The sequence below is a fragment of the Panthera uncia genome (genome assembly GCF_023721935.1).
Source record: "Panthera uncia isolate 11264 chromosome A1 unlocalized genomic scaffold, Puncia_PCG_1.0 HiC_scaffold_17, whole genome shotgun sequence".
In the NCBI taxonomy this organism is placed as follows: domain Eukaryota; kingdom Metazoa; phylum Chordata; class Mammalia; order Carnivora; family Felidae; genus Panthera; species Panthera uncia.
Genome location: NW_026057577.1, coordinates 99,290,701 through 99,316,467, shown reverse-complemented (window position 1 = coordinate 99,316,467; position 25,767 = coordinate 99,290,701). Strand labels below are relative to the sequence as shown.

Below are 25,767 nucleotides of genomic sequence, written 5' to 3'. Positions count from 1 at the left end.
GCATATTGATAAAATTTCATGTTAAAAAATTTTAATTTGCTGACCTAACTTGGAAGGTTTAATTTTCACATCTTTTTTTTTTATGTGAAAAGTAGGAATTTCAGGCAAACTCAGGCTTGTAAATATTTTAGAAGAAGCTGAGATATACTCTAAATGGATTCTGTATCAAATACAACAGTAATGTTCAAAAGAGAGTTCTAACGGGAAATAAAAGGAGAACAAAGGTCGCCAGTGTTGTAAATCAGGAGAGGAGAGTTGGGAAGTTATTCTTTTTCAAAGTTAAATTTGTTGTAGCAGGTTGGCATCTGAATAAGTTGGTAGGATGAGAAATGAATGCAAAGACTAGGCCAAGTAGAGGTACTTCTTTTCCTCCCCTCCTTCCTGAAAGCATATGTGTCAGACCAGTTGGCAGGTGATTTTAGCCTTCACTGATTACCATCACACACTGTCCCCTGTTTTCCAAGCAAAAGTCTTGTTTTGTTTTGTTTTTCAAAATAATGCAGAATACTTGAGGGGATGGGTCACCTCACTTATTTGATGTGGCCTCCCACAGCTTCTAGCCCACCCTATATATGTGTTAAGCAAGAAAGGAATCTTTGCACACTGCAACTAGAATGAGAGAAAATGAAGCCGTGAACCTATCTTCCATCTGCAGTAACCCTTGCGAATGTGTTACGGCCAAGGCTATGAGCCACCAGCCTTGCCAACAGAAATGGATGTACAGGAGGGATGAAGAGATGAAGGCCAGATGGGAAGCCTTTGAAACAAATATGTTGAACTCCAACACTGGAAAGAGATAAAGAATGAAGTGAAAATGGAGAGAATGTGAAAGATGAAAGAAAAGAGGTGGTGGCTCACCTCCCACGGAGAGAATTTTGACTGTGACCAAGTTCCAACACAGTTTCCATGTCATACATGGGGAGGGTAGAGGAGGGACTAGGAATCATGACCTCTTGGACTGAACACCTTTAGTTAGGTCTTCAACATAACCTCTTGTGTCTCTCAAGCAGGAACTTGATAAGCAATACTTTTGTTTTTAAATATGAAATTTATTGTCAAATTGGTTTCCATACAACACCCAGTGCTCATTCCAAAAGGTGCCCTCCTCAATACCCATCACTCACCTTCCCCGATAAGCAATACTTAAGGGAGACTTGAAGGAGCCCATACCCTGAAGAATGGGGGCAGAATAGAAGCAGACATTTGAAGCGTAGGGAGAGATTTGCACATTGTTAGCAGTGGAAAATATCATCCTTTGCCTCTGCTTCCTCGAGCAAAACTTCCCAGAGTTTTGAAAGAAATTAATCTGATGTTTCTACTTTAACCCCAATAGAAGCCTAAATCCTGAAAAGTTTCTGCAATAAGTATATTTTGTTGACAGGTTATTGTATAGGGTATAACCTCCCACAAAAAATCTTGTCTAAATCCACCAGAATGGTGAAAATGAATGATACTGCATCAAAGTCATGCCTGTATTTGTTACATAGCCTTCAATTTTTTGCTTCTTTCTCCCTTATACTTTTTAAAAGCAGGGAGTCTATTGAGAAATCTTATTAAAAATCACAAACTGAACAGCAGACCCCCCCCTTTTTTTTGAGAACCAGAAACAGATTTTAAATGACAAAAAAAAAAAACCCTCCTTTAATCTTTTTGTAACATCTTGACAGTTGTGCCAGAAGATGTCTGCTTCTGCCTTCAAAATATAATTGCTTTTGGCCTGAAATAATTCATTTCCCACTCTTTTTCCTCTACTAGAAATCTTTGCCCTTTAAGCTGGATATTTCCCCTTAATTTTGTGGCTACTTTTTTGGAAGGTAATGGAAAGGGGTAGGGAGCTGGTAGTCTAAGGAGTCCAGAATGAATGTCACAACACAGTACCTTGTGAAGGTGTAATGTGGGATAGAGCATCCGTGAACCAAGGCAGGCGGGAGGGGGGGGTGAGCTAACAAATTTTGTCATAAAAATGAAGTTAACTGTAACACTGTTGGCTATCTAGTGTCATCAAAGGTATTTGACCTTTTTAAATCCATCAGAGCATGCTTCTATTTGTTCTGTTTTCAATAACTCAAGTGAAGTCATATCACAGTTGAAAAGATTTTTAGTAGTATAGTGTCTTAAAGATGCCAGATCTTGTTTTCTCCGAAGAATCCTTTATAAACGTTGGAGTAGGAGTGTCCTCAGATTTCTGTAAAATCTATATCTGTGGACTCTTTAGCAGGAAACATTTCTGATTTGGGAAATAAGCCTAGTGGGCAATAGAAATAGGTGATCTCAGCAAAAGGGGGATCTTCAATGGTGGGATGGGGAGGGTAGGCAGCAGTGAGAATCCATAACTGCAAAGTGGCATGGTGTGTCCTTCGATTGCCTAAATTCAAGTCCTGAATCACAAACTACTGAGAAGAAAGATAATAAAGGGAAAAAGAGGATGTGAAAGAGAATCAGAGTGTTGACCATCACAGTAAACTTAAGAGTTTTGGGCTCCTTGTCTTGTAGAGTATCTTTTTTCCCATATATATCTGTCATTTCTTTTTTCCAAACCAGTTCTGTGAAGGTATGTGTAGTCCATCAGCTCTTTTATGACTTAGTTGTACAAATGCTTTTGGCTTCCTTGCATCTACCTTTCTCTATATTCACTAAAGCCCAGAAAAGGACTATGCCATGCACGTCGTGGGGCTTATGGGATTAAGCAACTCTCTGCTGCCAACTTCTGTCCAGATTTGATGTGCTGGATGAATGAAGATTTGTCTAATAGAGTATCTTCTCTGCTTTTATAATTGCTTGCGAAAATAGGAAATACGTGAATAAAACAGGGGCTGGGGGAAGGGAACTCCAAGCCTCTGTTGCAGTACTCTCAACTCCTTGGAAGCCATCAGGCACACTACTGCTTCCACTTGCCTTGACGTTACTTAGCTACTGAGAGGCAGGGTGGAGGTGGTGCATTTCATACATAGGCAAGAATTTAAGGTACTTTTGGAGAAGCAAATCTAGGTCCAAGTTTTCTTCTTTCTTTGGAAACACAAAGATGAGAATTAACATGCACTGAGCACTTACTATGAGCCAAGCACTGTGCTTGATGCTCCTTATAATATGTGGTTGGGCGTGTATCCCATTTCCCAGTAAGACACAATCACCAACATTCTGGGAAGGATCAGTTGCCTTAAAATTAAACCCATTGGTTTATGCTATACATTATTATGGTCTCTTAGGAGATTCTCAATGGATGAAAACAAAGATTCAGTCTTGCTAGCTGGGTCCAAGACATAGAAGAAGAAACTGATTATTTTCCTTAGGTTTTCTTCCAATCCAGGACTTCATATGTCTTTTTCACTTCTCTTTATTAGTTATTTAATGCTATCTGTCCTTCCTGGGCTATAAGATCTGTTTAATTCTGAGTCCCATTTCCAGGATTCCCACTATACTCTATTACTTGTAAGTCCACTTTCCTTCTGAGGAGCATGGCTCTTATCTATTTCAGTCTTTGGGGATCCCAAGAAGTTTTATGCAAAACTAATGATCTTTTATTATTATTAAGAGGTCTCATTTTCCTGGAGGATTAGCACCTCCTAACTCTAGAGACCATCTCATTTTATCCTTATAACAGCTTGGCAAGGTAGGTTGGCACGACCTTATTTTACTCTGAGGAAAGTAAGTTCAGAGTTAGATAAGTTGCTTAAATCACGTAATTAGTAAATGGTAGAGCCAGAAGTTAAATATGGGTCTGTTTGGGGCTAAAGGAACTATGTATGTTCCTTTTACACAATCATCTCTTAAAATCTAACATTTATTGAATGCCTACTGATGGGTCAAGCACTGTGCCAAGGCTGCTATGCTGAGGAATTCTGAAATGGAGTTGGCATCAAATGGAGTTGGCTTTCTGAAGTACTATGATGAGAGAGATTCTGTGATCTTGTCTACACTCAGTGGGAAAGGATGTTGGGATTCATCGTTAATGTCTGTCATGGGAGCATGATAAGGTGGCTTTGCCAATTATTCACCTTCTCTCACAGAGCCACCCAACATCAGGAGTAGGATAATATGATATTTAAGAGCTAGATTTGACCTGTTACAGACCAGATTCAAGTCCTGAATCCACAATGTAACTGCAATGTCTTGAGGAAATCACTTAAACTGAGTCTTCAGTATCTCATTTTTTTTTTTTTGAAAGAGAGAGCATGAGCATGAATGGAAGTTGGAGGGGGGCAGAAGGAGAGGGAGAGAGAGAATCCCAAGCAGCACCCCCATCCCATGTGGGGTTTGAACCCACGAACCATGAGATCATGACCAGAGCAGAAACCAAGAGTCAGACACTCAACCAACTGAGCCACCCAAGAACCCCTCCATTATCTCATTCTTTATTATTTTGTTTATTTATTTATTTTGTGTGTGTGTGTGTGTGTGTGTGTGTGTGTGTGAGAGAGAGAGAGAGAGAGAGAGAGAGAGAGAGAGAGAGAGAAACACTTGCACAAGCTGGAAAGGGGCAGCTTTCCATGAGATCTTGACCTGAGCTGAAATCAAGAATCAGATGAGCCACCCAGGTGCCCCTCTCATTCTTTAAATGAGGATGATCATGATATTCACTTTGGGTTACTATGAGCCTTAAATGTGACAATACACTAGAAGCACATAATGCAATGCTTGGTACATTAGGTCTTTAGTAAATGTTACCTGTTATAAATGCAATGCAAATGGAAGGTTAACTTGATAGACCGCTTGCTATCTTTTTCTTTTTCTTTTTCTAATCGTATAGAGGTTACTTCTCTAAGGATACCTACTTGACATATTTTTCACAGTGAAATAAAAGAGTAATTATTTTTCCCATTTATTTCTCTGACAGACTCCTCTTCACTTCCTTAAGATTAGAAATCCTGATTTGGCTAACTGATCTGGTCAGTAATGAGCACCAAATACTGACTGGGAGACTCAGGTAAGAAGTCATCTGCAAAACCACAGATGAAGGCCTGGTACATTTTGAAAAGTCAGGATGAGTGTAATAAATTTAAGGGGCTTATAGGGGATGCAGGGCAGAGAAAACTCTAATGTCTGTGTTTTGGGTGAAGACGATATTGGTTTTGCAGACCACAGTTTCTCTGTCTCTGCTGCCGTGTTGTGAGATAAGAGAAGTATGAAAAGGTTTGGCGAGGGGCTGAGACTGAGAAATGTAGCCACAAACCAGTTTCTTGTCCGAGTTCCATTAGCACCGTGCAGGCGTGTGCTCCAGTGCTGTGAGTGTACTTAGGGAGCTTGTAATTGCCCTGTGCTTCAGTCAAGAGATGGGTAATTGCTCCTATGGGCCATGGATTTCCTGCTAGCAGCAGCTGATTGAAACCAGCCATTTATTGTGGTTAAAAACCCCAGACTTACTGCAGTGTTTACAGATAAACCTTCTGTGCGACAGTCATTTACTCTACCCAGCCATCCATATATTAAAGATATTACATACTACCCCCTCCCTTTCTCTTGAAGACAGATCAACTGTTCTTTTCAGTTTGATTAAATTTCAGTATGTAGTGTTGACATGCCAACTCTTGTATTTTGTAGCTTATGCTTTAAATAAATTTGCATTTCTTTGGACCAAAGTTCTATTTTGGGGGTGTTTGTTAATAGACACACTACTATAGTTTTAGTTAGATACTTTTGCAAAGTTGCTTTTCCTCTTTCCTGTTCCTCCTGTGAGCCAAACACAGATCTTAGCCTGTGTATCTGTTGATGCTCTCATGAGTTGGAACGTAGTAAAGGTAGGCCACTTACTTAGTAGTCATAAATTTTTAAGTTTTGGGGAAGCTGAGAGAGGATTGTGTGTTTTCTAATTTCAGTGGCACCTGCATCTACAGCAGGTACAATAGATGCTGCTACATGATATCACAAGGTGGAAGACATCCTGTGTCCACTCTCACCTTACTGGTTTCCCATTCCACTACCCTTGCAGTTCTATTGAATTTATTTTTGGGGGGGGCACCTGGGTGGCTCAGTCAGTTAAGCACCCGACTTCAGCTCAGGTCATGATCTTATGGTTCGTGGGTTCGAGCCCTGCATCGGGCTCTGTGCTGACAGCTCAGAGCCTGGAGCCTGCTTCCGATTCTGTGTCTCCCTTTCTCTCTGCCCCTCCCCTGCTCATGCTCTGTCTCTCTGTCTCTCAAGAATAAATAAATGTTAAAAAATAATTTAAAAAATTTTGTTTTTTACTTAAAAATGTTTTTTTTAATGTTTATTTATGTTTCAGAGAGAGAGACAGAATGCAAGCGGGGGAGGGGCAGAGAGAGAGGGAGACACGGAATTGGAAACAGGTTCCAGGCTCTGAGCTGTCAGCACAGATCCTGACTCAGGGCTCGAACTCACAAACTGCGATGTCATGACTTGCGCTGAAGTTGGACACTTAACTGACTGAGCCACCCAGCTGCCCCTTAAATTTAGGTTTTAGGGGTTAAAAGAGCAGATTGATATCTGCATATGATTCAGGTCTGTCAAGTGGATCTCAAGGTTTTGGGTGGTTTTAATTCAGTTTCTCTGTTTATGAATAGAACAGTGATATCACCTTCTACTTGCTCCCTTCGTTCTTGGGCCAAGAATGAACAATGAGCACAGTTAGGGATAAACCAGTAATGCCCTGGACTTGTGAAACCAGAAATTCTGTGACTTCCAACCACGCCCCCCCTTTTTTAAAGCTTTCCTACCAAACCTTGGTAGAATTCATGAGTGATTTATGTTCTTTCTATAGCAGTGGATGGGATTATCTGTTAATCTTGACATTTATGTGTAAATTCTCTAGTTGATCAGTGGGAAAATGGTTGATCCATTTTTTTTTTTTTTTTTAACGGGGCAACTGTGAAAAGTTTATATTATCATGGTCAGACCTGGTCAATTAACAAAAGAGGTGAGATTTGTCTTGTGCACGTCTTCTCTTCTTGCAGCTGTATCTCCCCTAGACACATGGAGCTGATGGATTTGTTTGTAATGCAATGTTAAGGAATATATTAATTAGGACTCTCAGGTCTGTGTCTAAGCCTGTGTTCCTGGAACCTCAGATAACGACTACTAATTTACCTTCTAAATTCCGAGGTTGCAATTAATGGTTTGAGTAGAAGCCAAATGAATTAAAGCAAACACTTGCCCCTAGCATACGAATATGGGAATTTGGTCCCCTGGTAGATAGCAGATGGGGTATGTATGTCTGGGTGTTTAAGAACATGCTACAGGACAAGAAAACAAAAACTTGACTCCTATGATGGTATAGTTCTGTGACTCATTTCAGCAGATTCAAATTTAACAAAAAGATTAACGGAGTAATAATTAAATTTATAAAAATAGTTCTTCGTAAAAGACCGAGGGAAATAGTTAATGAATGCTTGCTTCTAGGCCCTGCTACTTTACTTGATGTCTTCTTATTTATTGTTTCCCTGATGAGGTAGATGTTTTCTTTTTTTTTTTTTTTTAATTTTATTTATTTATTCAAGTAATATATACACTCACCATGGGGCATGAACTCATGACCCCAAGATCAAGAGTCTCATGCTTTTCTGACTGAGCCAGCTAGGTGCCCCTAGATGTTATTTTCTTAAAGATGAGGAAGCAGAGGGGCGCCTGGATGACTCAGTTGGATAAGCATCCCACTTCGGCTCAGGTCATGATCTTGCAGTTTGTGAGTTTGAGCCCCGTGTCAGGCTTTGTGCTGACAGCTCAGAGCCTGGAGCCTGCTTCGGATTATGTGTGTGTCTCTCTCTCTGCCGCCCCTCTCCTGTTCATGCTCTGTCTCTCTGTCTCTGTGAAAAATAAACATTAAAAAAATTAAAAAAAAAAAAAAAGGTGAGGAAGCAGAGGGTCCCAGGGGTTAAATAACTTGGCCTATGTCATAAAGCTTGTAGGAGGATCAGTTGGGATTCCAGTACAGGCAGGCCTGGCTCCTAAATCCATGTGCTTTCTATTATTCACCCAGTCCGTGAAGTTTTCTTATTTCTCTGAATATCCAATTTCCTAACGCATTTATACATGATTTGATTGATCAGCATTTGGTGTCACTTGGCTTTTTAGGAACTCATTCAATTATTGATTCATTCAGCTAATATTTATTTTTGTATCTCCTGTATGTCAGGCTCTGCTAGGCACTGAGAATACAAGATTAATGAGATGTGGTTCCTGTTCTTGAGAAACTTTCAGGGAGAGAACAGATATGTAAAAAAAAAAAAAAAAAAAAAAAAGCAAAAAACCTTTTGATCCAGTTTGAGAGCCACATTAGAAGTACAGTAGGACCCGTGTCCCCATCCATGGTTTTCCTTACAGGGTTTCAGTTCCCTGTGGTCAGTCATGGTCTGGAAGCAGATGATTCTCCTGGCATATCATAGCCTAACACTGTATCACAATGCTTGTATCATTCACCTCATCACCCAGGCATTTTATCATGTCCCATCATCACAAGAAGGGAGAATACAGTAAAATGAGGTACTTTGAGAGACCCCATATTCACATAGCTTTTATTATAGTATATTGTTATAATTGTGCTACTTTATTATAGTTATTGTCGCTAACTAATTTTATTATTAGTTATTGTTGCCAACCTCTTACTGTGCCTAACTTAGAAATTAAACTTTATCATAGTTATGTATATATAGGGTAAAAATAGTATATATAAGTTTTGGTACTATCTGTGGTTTCAGTCATCTGCTAGAGGCTTTGGAATGTAGTCCCCCCAGATAAGGGTAGACTACTGTATGTCAAGTTTCATGGGTGAAAAAACAAGTAATTGACATGTTTGTGAGAAGAGGTTGTGTTTGGCAAAGGGTTTTTGCCAAAAAAAAAAAAAAAGAGCTTTAACTGGAGTATTAAAGGATAGTGATGATGATAATGATGATAACAGCGAAAATAGCTAATAGTTTTGAACACTGAGTGTTTTTGAAAGCTACCTGATTAAAGTATTCCTTTATTTAACCTCTCAATATCTCTAGGTGTTATTCCTTTTCACATCTTGGTGATGGGGAAACAAAGGCACAGGGAGTTAAGTAACTACTAGATGGTAGAAGTAGGATGCAAATCAAAGTTGGCTAGTTCCAAAGCCAGCCCCATTTTGTGGTTCTGTTTTACTGAAGCAGTGCTGAGCGAGGGTTTACGTAGAAGATGGTCAGGTTGGGGTAAAGGGAAGGTTGTGGAGTTTGGAAAGTTTTACCTGAGTAAATGAGCAGCATGTGCGAAGTCAAAGAGACGGGAAGCCATGTAGCACATAGTGGATGTTTGTAAGGAGCAGCATATGGCTGAATGCGCCTTGTGTATTGAGGGTTGTTGAGGAGGGTTGCCCAGATCAGGAAGAACCTATTTGAACATGGTAAGTTTAGATTTGGTGACATTGAAGGATTTTAAGTAAGGGAATGAGATGATCCCATCACTTTTCATCACTAAGGTATACACAGGAAATGAGGAAAAGTTGAGGTATCAGGGATTTGAGTTAAAGCCCTCAAAATACGTTAGTAGCAGGAATTTGACAACCTCAACTTAAAATCATTTTAATAGCGTACATTATTTATCTCAATATTTAAATATGTGATAACTTCCACTTTTAAAGCCGTGCATTCTTTCTAGTCAAAACACTTCTAACAAAGAGGTTAGACCAGTCCTTGGAACTGAAATCTGCAAATGCCATGATCATTTATGCAGGTTTCAGACGGGCCATGTCACCTGAGAAAGACACTCATTCTAGATCTGAGCTTTAGATCAGATTGCTTTCTCCTAAAAGAGGACCTCATGGAGAATTTGTAAATCATAGATTTAGCGTTTTTGTGTTTTTAGGAGCCCATTCTAATGTTTCACAGACCATTAGCCAAATTCCAGGCTCCTGAGCCTACATACATGCACTGACAAACCAATTTGGGGAGGGAGAGCCATGGCTGAAAGGGCCACCAGGGTTACTGGTTTTGACTGCTGCCTTTCTAGCCACTGCAGTTATCAGAGGGAATGCACCACCTGAAGATTTAAAGCCAATAGCAGTCTTTGCCTATCCTGATATTTTCCACCTTAGATTGGATCAAGCATTGCCTGACACTGGTGGTTGTTTTCCCTGACTTGCTTTGCTGTTATATGATGACCTTTTCTTTGTTTATTGTTTTATTTGAACTTGCTGGGAGTTTATATAATTGATGGGCTTGTATGCTGTAGTATGTCTGGGAATCTGCTGCTGATATACTACAATGTCTGAATGTGTAATTTTTTCTTTCATTCTCCCCACCCCCACTCTTACCCCTGATGTCAAATAGTCAACATCCCAACTGGTTGAGCTGATATGGTAATAGAGATTCTTCCTTATCTTGTAAGTAAAAGGTTTCAGTTAATCAGAGTCACCTAAGGGTCAGTGTATATTGGAAATTTCAACATTTTGTTGACAATCTCTCAAGCTCTGGTATACTACCTGAGTTTTAGGTTTTGATGTATTTCTGAACCGAGATCAGTCTCTGCCTATATTACCTCAGCTTTACTGGGGTATTGAAATGTACAAATCATGCAGTTGTTCATTACTTATGAAAAATAAGTGGTATGTAGTTGTCAGTATATGTTTGCTAGCTAATCACTTAACATTTTAATCTGATTTTAAAAACTATAGGCATTAGAAAAATTGGGGCATCTGGATGGCTCAGTCAGTTAAGAATTTAACTCTTGATTTTGGCTCAGGTTATAATCTCTTGATTGTGGCATCAAGTCCCATTTCAGGCTCCATGCTAGGTGTGGATCCTACTTGAGATTCTCTCTCTCTTTCCCTCTGCCCCTCTCCCCCATTCATGCTCTCTTTCTGAAACAACAACAGCAACAACAATAACAACAACAACAAAAGTGTAGGCATTAAAGACAACAAAAATGAAAAAAAAATTAAAAACAGTACAGTATATAGGTTCCCATTTTTGAACTAAGGTATACATGATCTTGAATGAAAAAGATATGGAAGAAAAAATATCAGAGAGCAGTAGGCATAATCTGGGTCATGAGGACTTTCTGTGTCATTTCTCCCTGTGCTAGTACATGTGTAATTTTTCTTTTGTATTTAAAAAAGCTTAAAAGCCCAGGAATTATTTATAATACTGGCATAACTCAAAAGTTTATAATATGCAAGAGGATTGAGTGACTAGAAAATAATTCAAACATGTTGTATGTTTCAAAAAAAAAAGTTAATTGTTGACATGGTTAAGTGTTAAGTTTCTTTGTTGTCTTTTCAACTGTGCTTGGGTTTTGCAGCAATGATTGAGATTCTTACATCTTGGCACTAAGGAATCAGGCTTGGTAAGTCACTACTTTCATATTCTTAGAGTCTTATTCGAGTTAAACATTAAAAACACTTCCACTAGTTTTGGGAATTGATATGCAAACAGATATACTTGTGATACCTCTTGCTCACCTGTGATGTTAGCCTTAGTCTTATCTCAGTACCTTCTCTGTCAGTCAGTCATGTCCAACATCTGTTGGAAGCCAGTGGTGTGCCAAAACTCGTGACAGGTGTTCAGGATAAAAAATGCATAGTTCCTCAAGAAGCTCACAGTTGCTTTGAAAAAGAATCCAGGGTAAATATTGAATTTCATTGCTTACATGTGTTTTCCTATAGAGAAGAAGGTAGTTTCTAAAATGGGTTATGCTTTGCCATCCCTTCTGAGAGGTGCTCTAAAACAAGGCATAACTGCCAGGTGAGGCTGTGATTGGATATTTTATCAAGAGCATCTAGTTAATCATTAGACATCTAGTTTGGTGCTAATTTAGCAACAATTCTCCATGAATATTCAGAGGTGAGATTTTCTTTTTGTTCTTTGAGAGTGAATCTGGATTCTGCAGGCAAGAGCTAATGTGTCTGATTTGGTTGAAGGGCTCTGTATGGAGGGACTTTTTGTTTTAGGAGTTTCTGTGGGATCCTGTAAAGTTGGTTCTTCATCCCTCTTCATGGAATAATACCCTAAATGAGGAGCTTGCAAGAGATAAAAACCAACATATAGGCAGTGAAATGGGCAAGAGAAATGTCAAACTCCGAGGGCATTTGTCAAAGGTTTATCAGTGTTTTAGTTCATTTAGGCTGTTTTAGCGAGGTAACAGAGATTGGGTAGCTTATAAACAACAGAAATTTATTTTTCAGAGTTCTGGATGCTGGGAAGTTCAGGATCAAGTCACCAGCATTGTCATATTCTGGTGAGAGCCCTCTTCCTGGTTTATAGTCAGTGCCTTCTTGCTGTGTTATCATATGGTAGAAGGGGTCAGGGATCTCTCTGGAGCCTATTTTATAAGGCACTAATCCTATTCATGGGTTCTCCACCCTTCATGGTTTAAATACCTCCAAAATCCTGACCTCCTAATACCATCTTTGGGGGTTAAGACTTCAACATATGAATTTGGGGGCGGGGGGCACAAACATTTATACCATAGCCATCAGGTACTCACCGGTCCAGAGTGGTCCCGAGTTATCAGGAAGGGTTGGATCTTTGTGATCAGAAAACCCAGCAGGGGGTGGGTTGCATGTTGTCAAGGTTGCTCCTTGAGTTCCATATCTCCTACAGCAAATATGTTTGTTGTGCTTATGTCTTGATATGCAAGATATCACAACACCAAACTTAAAAAAATAATAGAAAAACCTGTGCCAGAAACGTTTCAAAGGTAGAGAAGTATGCTAGCCTTTAATGCCACCATTTTGAGAGAAAGTATTCAGATTTTTGAAGGAAGTTAACATTTTCCTATAATATCTGCATTCATAAATAGATTTATCTTTCTATCATTGACCTCTCCATCTATCTGGATTTGATCTACATGCATATATGAATTTGATGCAGCTGTTTGGTTTTTAGCATAGTTATTTGCTGCACTCTCATGTGTTGAAGAGTAAAAGGTAGGGGATGATTTTAATTTAGCATTTTAATTTGCAGGATACAATTAATAAGTATTAAATAATTTAGAAGGGGAATGAGTCTTTCTGGGCCAGACTTTTCTTCTGAGAAATGACTGTATTCTAGATTTTACTTACATCTGCTCAGGGTCAGAACTGTGTCATACTGTGGTTTATTTACAATGTATGGTTTATGTTATGGGAATTTATTGGGCAGATGACACCAATAAATTTACTGGGGAGCTGACACTTTGACCTCTCTCATTCTTTCTTGTGTTCTCTGAGTCCAGGCTCCAGGAGAATATGTACATTGGATTCATATTTTGTATTTTTTGAAATCATATTACAAAATACAATAAAAAAGAAAGAGCCTTCACCATTTTCATCTTAATTTTCTTTTCTATTGTTTTTTATCTAAATTTTCTGAATTGAATTTCTTCTTTTATAAGATGGGGATGTTGATGTCCCTCTCTTCTGGTTTGAGGATGTGGCCTGGCACATTACAGGCACTCAGATCAGTTTGCGGAACTAAGTTTTAAGTGCTTAGCAAACAATAAGGTGTTCAACAAATGTTATGCACCTTCCACATCTTTTTGGGATCTGAAGGTGAATGAGACACAGTTTCTGCTTTCAAGGAGCTTGATACCTAGTGGGACAGAAAACCAGGTCAACGGAGCCAATAAAACCTCTTATTCAAAGTGCTTTTTGGCACTAAGGAGGCAGTGTACTAAGGATCTTTGTGTTCTCAGCCAGCCAGAATTGTCCAAGTCAGCCATATTATTTATAGTATACAACTGAGTGTTTGCCCAAAAGACCTAAAGTCATTGACAACCTATAAAAAAGGTTGTAGTGGTGAAAGCTGTTAATGTGTACACTGAGTGGAAAACAACTTTAGCCATGGGTCCGTACTAGTTTACTAGGGTTGTTGTGACAAGGTACAACCAACTGGGCAGCTTAAATGACAAAAACTCATTATCTCACAGTTCTGGAGGCTAGAAGTTGGAGATCAAAGTGTCAGCAGGGTTGATTCCTCCAGAGGATTATGAGGAAGGCTCGGTTCCATGTCCTTCTCGTAGCTTCTGGTGGTTTGCTGGCAATCTTTGGTATTCCTTGGCTTCTGCTGCATCACTGAGATCACTGCTGCATCACTTCATCTTCACATGATGGTCTCCTTGGGGCCTTCCTGTCTCTTTAAATGGTGTTCTCTTTCAGATGTATTGAGTAGGGGCCTACCATACTCTAGTATGACCTTATATTAACTAATTACATTGACAATGACTCTACTTCCAAGTAAGGTCACATCGTGAGGTACTGGAGTGGTGAATTTAACATACACATTTTATGGGGAACACAACTCAACCCATAACAGGGCCCTTTCTGATATTAAAAAAGTGCTTCTTTTTTGTATTTTCCAAGTGACAGCTGACTAGCATTTCTCCCAAATGCTACAGACACTGGAAAGGTATATATATTATCCTGATGAGAAAAATGGAAGAGCAGGTATTGGGAGAGAAGGGATGGAGCCATGCTTCATTGGACACTTTTTATAGCTTAGCCACTATTAGGTTCTTAGTCTATGTAATTTCACTTGACATAATTTAATTCTTTTTTTAATTTTTTTTTTTTCAACGTTTTTTATTTATTTTTGGGACAGAGAGAGACAGAGCATGAACGGGGGAGGGGCAGAGAGAGAGGGAGACACAGAATCGGAAACAGGCTCCAGGCTCCGAGCCATCAGCCCAGAGCCTGACGCGGGGCTCGAACTCACGGACCGCGAGATCGTGACCTGGCTGAAGTCGGACGCTTAACCGACTGCGCCACCCAGGCGCCCCAAGACATAATTTAATTCTGATTAAAACATGTTTATAAGATCATCTTCATGTTGCAGGTACAGAAACTGAGGCTCAGAAACATGGGATAACAACTCAGAGTTGGGAGGCACAAAATGGGGTAGAACTGAGATTTAAAAGCTAATACATTGAATGCCAGGAAACATGTTCTTTCTCTTCTAGTCTGGTGTCCTCCCAAGAAAAGCTGTGATGATAATATAGGATTGTGGAAGCTAAAGATCCTAGAACACCTTTCACATAAAAAGTGTTTATCCCCAGGTGAAGTAACTTTACCAGTTACATTCTTGGTCATATTTTAAAACTATATAATGGGAGCAGATATCTCAATATTTTTTAATTCTTGCCAAGATTGTTTGATAGGCGGATATTAGAAGCTCTTCAATCTAAACTTCAATTAAAAAATTTACAATTGTCTACATTTTCCTATCCCACTCATCAGGTTGTTGACCATGATGGGAAAGAGCTGAATTCACAATGGAATCGCAAGGAGAGACTCTTGGGATAGTTCACATGGAAACTTTAGGCACTTAAAATTTGACTTTCTTCTGTTTGGCATTCAACATGTTCTATTTCTCCCCCATTCCCCTTTCTTCTCTATTCTTGTCCTACCACATCCGTGTCATGAAAATGGCTACTGAAATAAATTAGTTTAATTTGCGAAATTACATTATGGTTCTCTCTGCTCATGCCAGTTTACCCAGATTAGCCCGGGCAGATGGCTGCGGAGTTTCATTGCTGGTGAGAAAAGGGGCCCTTTCCAGAGATGAAGTACAAATGTGGGAGAAATGTCGTGGATGCCAAAAAGCTGTATGCTTGAGTTTTTGGGCGAGCAAAAGCAGTGCCGTGCATCAGGGCGACTCTGCCTTCTCAACAGAGGGCTTACTGAGAGCTAGAAGCAGCTGGTTCTGGAGAAAAGATGGCTTGAAAAGAATCAGAGGCATTATGAGTCTTAAATTATTTAAGTTCCTCCTGTGGCAGCGAACTGTAATTGCTTCCTATTTCTGTAAATATTAGCAGCTGTGAGCCTTTCAAGTAAGAAGCTAAAACAGCGCTCAGTGTATCATACTTAAACTCTGGAATATTGTTAAATATCTGACCTTGGGCTGTCAAAGCACACTCATTACCCACACTAGTCCTTCTGCTGGGGAGCTGTTGACACACTCTGAACTGGTACATTATTTTCAGCCTGGTCTGTAATAGCCTCAATAGATGCAGAATCGGCAAAGGGAATTTCGAGTTACCAAGTAGCAATGTCATGATCCATTTCCTCGGGGGAGGTCGCCTTTGTGCTTGCTGCCTTTTAGTTGTTTTTACACCTGTGATTCCACCTATGACTGTCATGGCGAATCCTTTATCAAACTGGCAAAAAGTTGAAACAGGACTAATTCGAATACCAGCTCTTACCTCTTTAGTCTCAGTTGATCCCTCTGCCTTATGTTCAGTGGTTTAGTCATACAGAATTTTTTTCCCCAGCCTTCAGATTCATCATATTCTCACTTGTCTCTTGCACTTGGCTTATGCTGAAAACTTCTATCTGGAACACACTCTGCTTGTCCCATAACATCTCCATACTAGCTTCTACTTATTCTGTTGATGACACCTGCTCTTGGAAGCCTTCCCTGACCATCCGTATGTGGGCTAGTTATGTCTTCATTATCCCATTTGTGTGGGCACTTTACCCATAAGAGCACACATCGTATTGGATTATAACAACATATTTAGTGGTCTTTATCTGCCTTTGTATAGTGGGCTCCCTGAGGGTAAGAAAAGTATCAGTTCTATCTGTTGTTTAAGTTGCAGGGTCTGTGGGGAGACTGGTAAATAGAAAGTGATTGACAAATGTTTGTTAAGTTGAATTCATACTCCTGTATCTAACATTTCTGGGATATAATACCTTTGGGCTTAGTCTTGAGTAGAGCTGCCAGAGCAATCTGTGTATGTGCCAGAATCTCATAGATGTCTTCAGATAGCCACTTAGTCTTCTTCCTTACAAATATATTTGTTTGGGATAGAATGTGCCCAGCTCGCATAGGTGAATCAGGATTGGCCTAAGCCAGTTACCACAATCTCATTTCTTTTTGTCAGTGGTTGGTGAAATATGCCAGAAATTGTTTCATTTCTGGTAGTGAAACATAAAGAGAAGTATGTTGAAGGTTTTGGGAATTATTTTTCTTTTTATTAATAGAGTGATGTGAGAAGGAAGCCATTTTTACTCTCATCCCTCCTTTTTTAAAAAAAGATTTTATTTTTAAGTAGTCTCTATACCCAATGTGGTGCTCAAACTCACGACTCAGATCCCGTGCTCTACCGACTGAGCCAGCCAGATGCCCCTTGTCCCTTTTATTTTACTTGGAAGCTTTCATAGAAGATAAAAAGAAATGCTACAACTATTTGGCAACCATGAAAAAATAGAACCCCAAATGAAAGCAACACATGAGCATGGGAAATTGGAAGGATGGACAGTTCTTAGGTTCTCAATGATGTTGACCCATCAAAATCAACCCTGAGACAATTCATTTCTGGATTTCTATAAAGTAAAATATTCTTCTAACTGAAGCTACTTTTGCTAGGTTTTCTGTTACCTATAGCTAAAATCATCCTAACTGATACAGACACCAGGAAAAGGAAAGTGTGTGCATGAAATTTGGGGCTCATTTAAAAAATGGAGACTATGCTATGTAGAAATGAGAGAAAGTAGTGTAGAAAATGTCTTGAGCTTGGGATTGACACATCTTAGCTCACCTGGGTATTTCTTGTGTAATTCATCTTGGATGAATCACTTATCTCTCTTAATTTCTAGTCAGGCAATCATTTATTCAACAACTACAAAAATTATATTTAATTGCCAACTGAGTATTATATACTATGTTGAGTGTTTAGGAAAATGGAGTTGAACTAGGTGATCTCTAAGCTCCTCTATTTGTAAAACTCTGATTCACCTTTTACTTTTACATCCTTCCTTTCTTTATTTTTTTTAAGTTTATTTATTTATTTTGAGGTGGGGGGAGTGGCAGAGAAAGAGAGAGGGAGAGAGAGACTCCCTAACAGGCTCCACACTGTCCACACAGAGCCCCATGTGAGGCTTGAACTCATGAACTGTGAGAACACGACCTGAGCTGAGCTCAGATGCTCAACCAACTGAGCCACGCAGGTGCCCGCATTTTTATGTCCTTGAACATAGTTTTAGGAACTGTGAGTCTGTAAAAATCCTGTATATCTTACCCCCCCAAATCTGCCTTGATTCAAATCATGTTTATCATTGGCCTTTCTCCTCACCCAAATTTCTTATGGATCCCTGTATGAGAGAATTTAAAAAACAAAAACCAAAAAACAACAAAACCCACAAGCATCTGTCTCTAGCAAGCATGCTCATGAGTCACATCTCCTCCTCTGCAAAGCAAAGTCTCATGAAACCAGCTGATTAAAAGGAGCCCTTAAAGAGGAGGCAATCTGTTAAATTTATTTTAGGTCTGGCCCCCTAATTTCCATTCCACATGCACTCATTTATTTAGCCACCAAGTCTTGGCAGATGCAATCTATTCAGGTGACCCTGCTCAGGCTCACCTCTAAAATTTCCCAGCTGGAGAAAAAAGGCTATTGAGCTGTCATCAGAGGTTTTAAAGCCACTGCTGACTAGATTCTGTGGATGATTTGCAACTGGTTCATCATGGCCTTGCCTTGATTAGGACAGGGCTCTGGATTCAAACTACCATGACCCTACAAGTCATCTGTATGTGGTAACCTCACACTCTTGGTAGTAATGATGGGGTGAGATTACCTTTATGTCAGGCTGTTAAGTGGAGGATCATCCATGCTTAACGGGAGCCTGGGTAATCTCCAGAGCAGAAATAATCATCACTCCAATGGGACTGAGGATTATGAAGAACCGACCAACAGCAATTGGTGGTTGTGAATTTTAGGATATTGGTTTTGGCTGCTGAGTGTAAGCCATCTAGGACTTATATAGTGGATCCATGATGTGGGGACCCAGCAGCCTCTGAACACCTTCTGCCGCTCTTCGTGCTTGGCATGTGCTTTCACTATGTCTGAATTCCAGCAAGTGGGAAGAAAGCCAGAAAGAATAATAGAATTTCACATGTCTTATTTTTTTATGGATGTGACCAGAAAGTTGCACAAGTAACTTCTACTCATATTTCCCATTGGCTAGTACCTGGTCACATGCCACATCTAATTTTAGGGAAAGCTGGGAAGTGTAGTCTTTAACCTGGCAGCCATGTACAGAGAAAAGACTTGTATTATTATAGAAAAATGGATATGGGGTGGGAGACTAGAAATCTCAGGCACAGTAGTCCTCAAAGGATGACCACATGAGTAGCATCTTGGTGAGCCTCAGCATCTATGCAGCCATAAATTCTTTATGGAATGATTCTGGATGCAGTAACAGCTCTAGTTCCCCTCTTCTTCTTCTTATTCCTTGTTTGTGTTCTTGTCTCTTCTCCCAACTTGTTTCCACCTTGTAGGAGTGGAAAAAGCCTATTTTATCACTGGACCTTTCTATACCGGGCTTAGGTCAGTGGCGTTTTTCATGAGTTAAATAGTATTTGCACAATAGCTTATGTTTTTACAATTTGGAGAAGCAGACTGACACCTTAACAAATGCCTTGAAAATATAATTCTGCCCCATCCTTTCCCTAGATATGTAGCAGAGCCCTTTGCCTTTAAAGGAGAGAACAAAACCCTGGTCCCAGCTGGGAAGGCATGAAAAGACATTTAGAGGCAGTTTTTTTGCCTGGTGAGGATGTGTTCTCTGGAGATGCATGTGCCTTATTAAGAAAAACCAACCAAACTGTTTTTGGTCTCTGTTTAAGATTTGTAAAAGACAGCAGCAGGTAACCTGCTCATTGCATACTCTCCAGACACTTCTACTCTCCCTGAGAGCTAAGGAGAAATGACATGTTATCTGTTTCCTGACAACATGATCCGGGAATATTCCTCCAAGAACAATTCTTGATTTGTACTTTATTCTGTCCTTTTAAGAGATTCATTACTAGAGAATTTAAAAGTTCACTACTAGTGAATTTAAAAGTTGTAATATTTCATACATGAGGGATGAAGATTTTTTCCCTGCCCATTATTTTGGTTGTGAATTAGTGACATTTGCTCATTCCCCAATGAATTGCCAATATTTCCTTACAGAGATTCATGAGCAGAGAGATCTATGCTCTGGTTTCTTTAGTGAGGGAAGAGAAATTCTGAGCAGTCCTCCTATAGTGTTCTATATATAATTAATAGTTTAAAAAGTGAAAAGTTTATTTGGTTGACTTATGGTTGTTTAGGGAAAGGCAGACATTGGTGGAATTTTATTTTCTTATTGTGTGGATTTTTCTTGTGGAGACATGAGGAGAATCAAGACTAAGTTGGTGTTATGTGGGGATTAAGCACTGGGAGAATACCTGGCTCCCATTCCCTTACAATGTTCTCTTGATTTTTGGTTCTGAGTTTGCCGGAAAATTCCATCTTGGTACCAAATGTCAGCATCCTCTTTTCTAGAGATGCACTAGGCTTTGGATTTCTACCATCCTCTTCCATGTGCACAAACCTTGTGTCGTATGTCTTATGTCTTCAGAGGCCAGTTCTCTGTGAGGTGAAGGGCTGATCAATGAAAGAAGATGCTCTAATGATGGGAACATTGGGTACTTAGGTAGTTGCGCTGAGGACATATTTTTGGGTAGATTTTTTTTTTTTTTTTACACTCCTGTGAGGCTCAGTCCTGTGTGATTTCAGAGCCATGGACTCTCTTGGGATAAGACAACTCAAAGATTAAATATTTACACGTGAATGAGGAGCTGAAAGAAACTTGAGGGATGGGTTTTTGACAGTGAGACAGTTCCCTATCTTTCCTTTTTATCTAGCTTTATTTTATTTTAGAGAATATCTATCTCTATATATGTATCTATCTACCTATCTAGAGGGAGGATTCTCTATGTAGGTATGCTGCCCCCAGACTTGCTTTTTACTATTTAAGTAAAGATTGAAGATTTACTATTTAAGTAAAGATTTGACTGCCAAAATGAGGTTGATATCAGTATAGATTTATTGATCCAGTTTGTCCTTGTGAGACTAATGATCTTTTGTAGAATCAAAGCATTTTTGCAATCTGCAGAAATCTGAAGACTATCTTGTCCAACTGCTTAGTTTACACATGATGGAAACTTCGAGGTTCAGAGATAAGTGACTTGCCTAAGGCCACACAAATAAATTGCTCTGTTGCTTTACTTTTCGAAAATAAACTTTTTATTAAAGGATACATACATTAAGAAAAGTGCAAAGTTTTTCCCAAAGGGACTAGATTTTTGTAACTAGCTTGTAGATCAAGGATAGAAAGCTACTCCAAAATTCTCCCATCACTACCCTTTTCCCCTCTCCAATAGGTAACTATTATTCTACTTAAAACATAGCTTAATGTTGCCTGTTTTTGAATTTTGTGTAAATTTAATCATACAGAATCTGCTATTTTTTTCGTTTCTTTCTTTCTTTTCTTTTTTTTTCTTGGTCTGGCTTTCTCATTCAACATGATGTCTACAAAATTATCCATTTTCTATGTTGCTATATAGTCTGTCCATTTGCATTGCAATACTTTATTCCAGTATGTGAATATAATGCAATTTATTTTTTCTTCCCCATTGCTTTGTGTTTAAATGACTAGAGATTCCTAGTGCTGATTTTCATGTCTATTTTAATTATTTTGCTTCTGGATAGTAGTATTTCCTCAAAATCAACCTATAAGGCTGATTAAGTATGAATCAATCTATACATCGAATCCTTAATTACAGCAACCAGGAAGCAAAAACATATCACTACTGATTATTTGCTACAGCAATTCCTGTTTTTCTTTGGCCCGTCTTTCTCTGACTACTGAAAAGTTAGTTGAACAAGAGTCAGATGACATTTTTCCCTTCTTTTTTATTCTTTATTATGGCCATTTGCTATTAAGAATTGATTTACACTTGGGGTTTTGAACAACTCATGTGAAAGTGGTTTGTTTAGAGGAGTGACTTTCCTTGTTCATTTTCTCCAGATCCTCTGGGAGAATCCAGATGGTTCTTGCATTTTTAGTGAATGAACACTTGCCATCTTGCATAATCTAATTGTTTAAAACTGCCCACATGCTTACCATCTGAAGGAGTGCTGTCTGCCAAAGGTGTCAGGTTATCTTTCATATGGCTTTAAGAAGGAAGGCATTGTAGCCTGAAAGCGTGGCCTCAAAAATCATCTCTCCTGGGTGGCCAAAATTGACAGTTCTTCAACTCCTTTATTAAAAATACAATTCACCAGTCTGAAAAAGAAAATCTAATTATTTAACTGCTAGCAGTTTTCCCTATGGTAAAATAAACCTTAAGTGTTTACAATCAAGTTAGCTAGATTTCAACCAATTTACTTATTTAACCAAGTATTAAAAAAAAATCCATACCATACCTTGTAAGTTCTCCTAAACCTTTTTTTTTTCTCATTGATTTTGATTAAATAGGTAATTGGCAGTTGATCAATTGGCACGATCCTGATGGGCTGTTTTGGTCCAACCTTGTGTGTGATAGAGCTCCAGGAAGAGGGAACCTAGAGGTTTGCTGACACTCCAATCTATCTTCAATGAATACAAGCTGGCTAATAAATATTTAATGGGCAGTTGTTTGCAGTTTAATAGAATTAGATAATTCTATTAGAATCCTGTTTGCAGGCCTACAGGTATCATATATCACATTTGAAGACATGGTTAATAATTTAAGCTAAGTGACTAGTAATTAGACAGTCAGATTAAGAAGGAACTTTTGGTTTTAAGCCATTTGGGAATTGTGTGTGTGTGTGTGTGTGTGTGTGTGTGTGTGCGCGCGTGTGCGCATATGAGAGAGAGGAAGAGAGAGAGAAAGAAAGAAATTATGTAGGATTTTAGATTGTAAACCATTACAAGGATTAGCTAATGCAGCAAGTCTGGGCCAAGCCTTAAACATGATAACAAAGCATGAGGCCCCTGGGGTTTATTTAATATCTCATCCTCTTAGTTAATGAGATGGAAAATAGTTCACTGTTTATCTACAGTAGATTGAGCAGATGTTGCCAATTCTGTTTTATGGAATGTAATCTTGGTAAGATTGTCTTCTGCCCATTACCTTTTCATGGCCTCCATCTCTCTTGTACTCTTCTTATTTGGGGGGATGCAGATCCCCTCCTGGCCATGAACTAGATGAAAAAAATCTCTGAGTTAGGACTTAGTGGCCTTTTCACATTCTGAACACTCAGTCACCTTTATTATGGCAAAGTTGGTTGGTTGACATAGAAAGGTTTGCTAACAACACAGGACTTATAAACTGTGCAAAAATTTACAAAACTTTATAAAATGTGAAGACTGTTAACTTTCCTAATTACTGTTTATGAAATTCCTCAGGTTTGTGACTTTACTTCATTTGCCTCTTTTACATGTCCCTATTTTACATATGTATAATATATTAATTGGACATTGAGTCTAACAAGCCTAGTATGATCCTTTTTTTTTTTCCTGGTAAGCAATTTTAATTTTTCAGAACCATGGAGTAATTAGTATTTTCCTAAATTGTGATATCAAGATAAAGTGGCTAATATTGGAACATAAGGTAGTAGAGATTTAGTTAAAGGCATTAAAGTTACTTTAGGATGTGGCCTACAGATTTGTTAGGACTTGCCTTTGTCTATAGCAGAAAGCTGAACTTGTAATAGGCATAAAACATATGAAGTTTTCTTCTTTCTCATATAAATATGTCTGGAGGTGTATGATGTCTGGTATTAGATGAATGGTGCAAGGATATGTGCTTCAAAGGCCCTGGGATTCTCTTACTTTTTTTCCTTATGTTCCAAGATGTCTGCTTCAACTCAAACCATTGTTTGCATTCCAGACAGGAACTAGCAGATAGGCGGTTCCAAGAAATTCCCAGGAGACATTCACTTATTTCTCATTGGTCATAAATGTGTCACATGCATGCCCTTAGTTGCAGGGACATCTGGAAAGGTGGGTTTGTATCTCTCTAGTTCTTATAGGAGCAGAAGGAAAGGAAAGGGAATTTGAATAAGTATTGCATGAGCCAACCTACAATATTTGCCAGATTCTTTAAGGAAATTTCCTTATTTTGTAGTAAATACTGACATAAATCTCTTCTACGAGAGAACAAAGCCTTCAGGATTTCTTTAGACCCAGTGTTCTAAATGCTATTTACGAAGTCTTGCATATGGTATATTGGAAATTCTTAATAAGTTATGCTATATTCTTGGGGGAAGGAAGTAGAAAAGGGAAGAATTAGGGTAAGAGGTGGAAGGGAGGGAACAAAGGTGATGTTCATTTATGTGTAACTAAAAACCAGAAAAATATTATACTGAATCATTAGAATGTTCCAATCCTTAACTATCCCAATAATTCTGGTTAGTTAAAATTTTAAGTTCAACTTTTTTTTTAAAAGTTTATTTATTTATTTTTGAGAGAGAAAAAGAGAGACAGACATAAAGCACAAACAGGTAGGGGAAGAGACAAGGTGAGAGACAGAATCCCAAGCAGGCTCCACACTGTCAGCGCAGAATGTGACTCGAGACTCAATTTTATGAATCATGAAATTGTGACCTGAGCTGAAATCAAGAGTCAGATGCCCAAATGACTGAGCCACTCAGGAGCCCCTAGGTTCTATTTTATTTATATTTACTAAGAAGTTGTTATTATTGAGATGTTATCAAGTAATATTTCCACTTGAGTTTTTATTAACCTTTTTTTGTCTTACTGTATTAAAAATATTGGGGCGCCTGGGTGGATCAGTCGGTTAGGCGGCTGACTTCGGCCCAGGTCATGATCTCGCGGTCTGTGAGTTCGAGCCCCGCTTCGGGCTCTGTGCTGACAGCTCAGAGCCTGGAGCCTGTTTCAGATTCTGTGTCTCCCTCTCTCTGACCCTCCCCCGTTCGTGCTTTGTCTCTCTCTGTCTCAAAAATAAATAAACGCTCAAAAAAAAAAATTTACTTTTACCTCAAAGTAATGTATAGCTGTTGCAAAATTTTTGAAAACATATAGATAAAAAGAGGAAATATTCAAAACCTCACTAACTGGAAATATTTTATTGTAGAATAAGACCTTCTATGGTGCAAACTGAAGCAAGTGGTGAAATGATATGGTGCAAATATCAATGATAAATTTCATGTATGGATTTGAAGTAAGAATTCTCAGGGTGCTTGGGTGGCTCAGTAGGTTAAGCGTCCGCCTTCGGCTCAGGTCATGATCTCACGGTTTGTGATTTGAGCCCCACGTCAGGCTCTGTGCTAACAGCTCATAGCCTGGATCCTGCTTCAGATTCTGTGTCTACTCCTCTCTCTGCCCCTCCCATGCTCATGTTCTGTCTCTCTCTGTATCTCAATAATAAACAAACGTTAAAAAAATTCAAAGTAAGAATTTCTCAAATTAAAAATTAGAGCATACAAGGGTATACTTTCAAAGCTAGGGTCCAATAGGAATTACAATGGGGTATTTAGGGCTGAGTGTTGAAGTCATTATGGTTGGTAATCCAAAATCTCCAGTCAGAATTAGGCTTTGGTGGCTCATTTGCACTGAAGTGACCACCCTAGATATCTTCTTTTGTGTGAGTTGTGTTTACCTAGATAAAAATATAAGATTGTGCTCTACGTGCTCTTTTTGCTTTTTTTTTTTTTTGGCAATATCTTATTTTAAATATTTGCCTAGGTTGTTATCTTATCTTGTCCTGAACAGATTTGCATAGGCCAGTGAAAGAAATGTTCAGAAATGCTTGTTATCATTAACAGTAATGATAAAGGACCTGCCATACAATTTATTCTCCTTAGTTTTTTTTTTTAAAGTAATACAAACAAGGTTTAGATTTAACTAATGTTTATTGATCTCCAGTTATGTTTCATGCATCATGCTAGGCAGAATTATAAGCATTCATTCAGGAAGTGCTCAGAAATAATCCTGTGTGGTCATGTTATCTACTTAGCATTATCCTCAACTTCATTTTCTTTTTCTTTCTTTCTTGCTTGCTTGCTTTCTTTCTTTTGTTCTTTTTTCTTTCTTTCTTTCTTTCTTTCTTTCTTTCTTTCTTTCTTTCTTTC

At 38.8% G+C, this 25,767-nt stretch overlaps 1 protein-coding gene across 2 annotated transcripts in view; it reads left to right on the top strand.

Annotated features, from left to right (window-relative positions):
* Positions 1-25,767, top strand: part of MAT2B (methionine adenosyltransferase 2B) — a 148,421-nt gene that overhangs the window by 82,202 nt on the left and 40,452 nt on the right. Inside the window, exons 9-12 of one of the 2 annotated variants that reach the window (XR_007461405.1) lie at positions 4,835-4,924; positions 11,206-11,250; positions 12,089-12,141; positions 22,169-22,260. The gene's annotated coding sequence lies outside the window, so the exon portion shown is untranslated. Of the gene's footprint in view, positions 1-4,834; positions 4,925-11,205; positions 12,043-12,088; positions 12,142-22,168; positions 22,261-25,767 lie in introns of those variants that run through there. The other variant, XR_007461406.1, reaches the window with a different exon arrangement.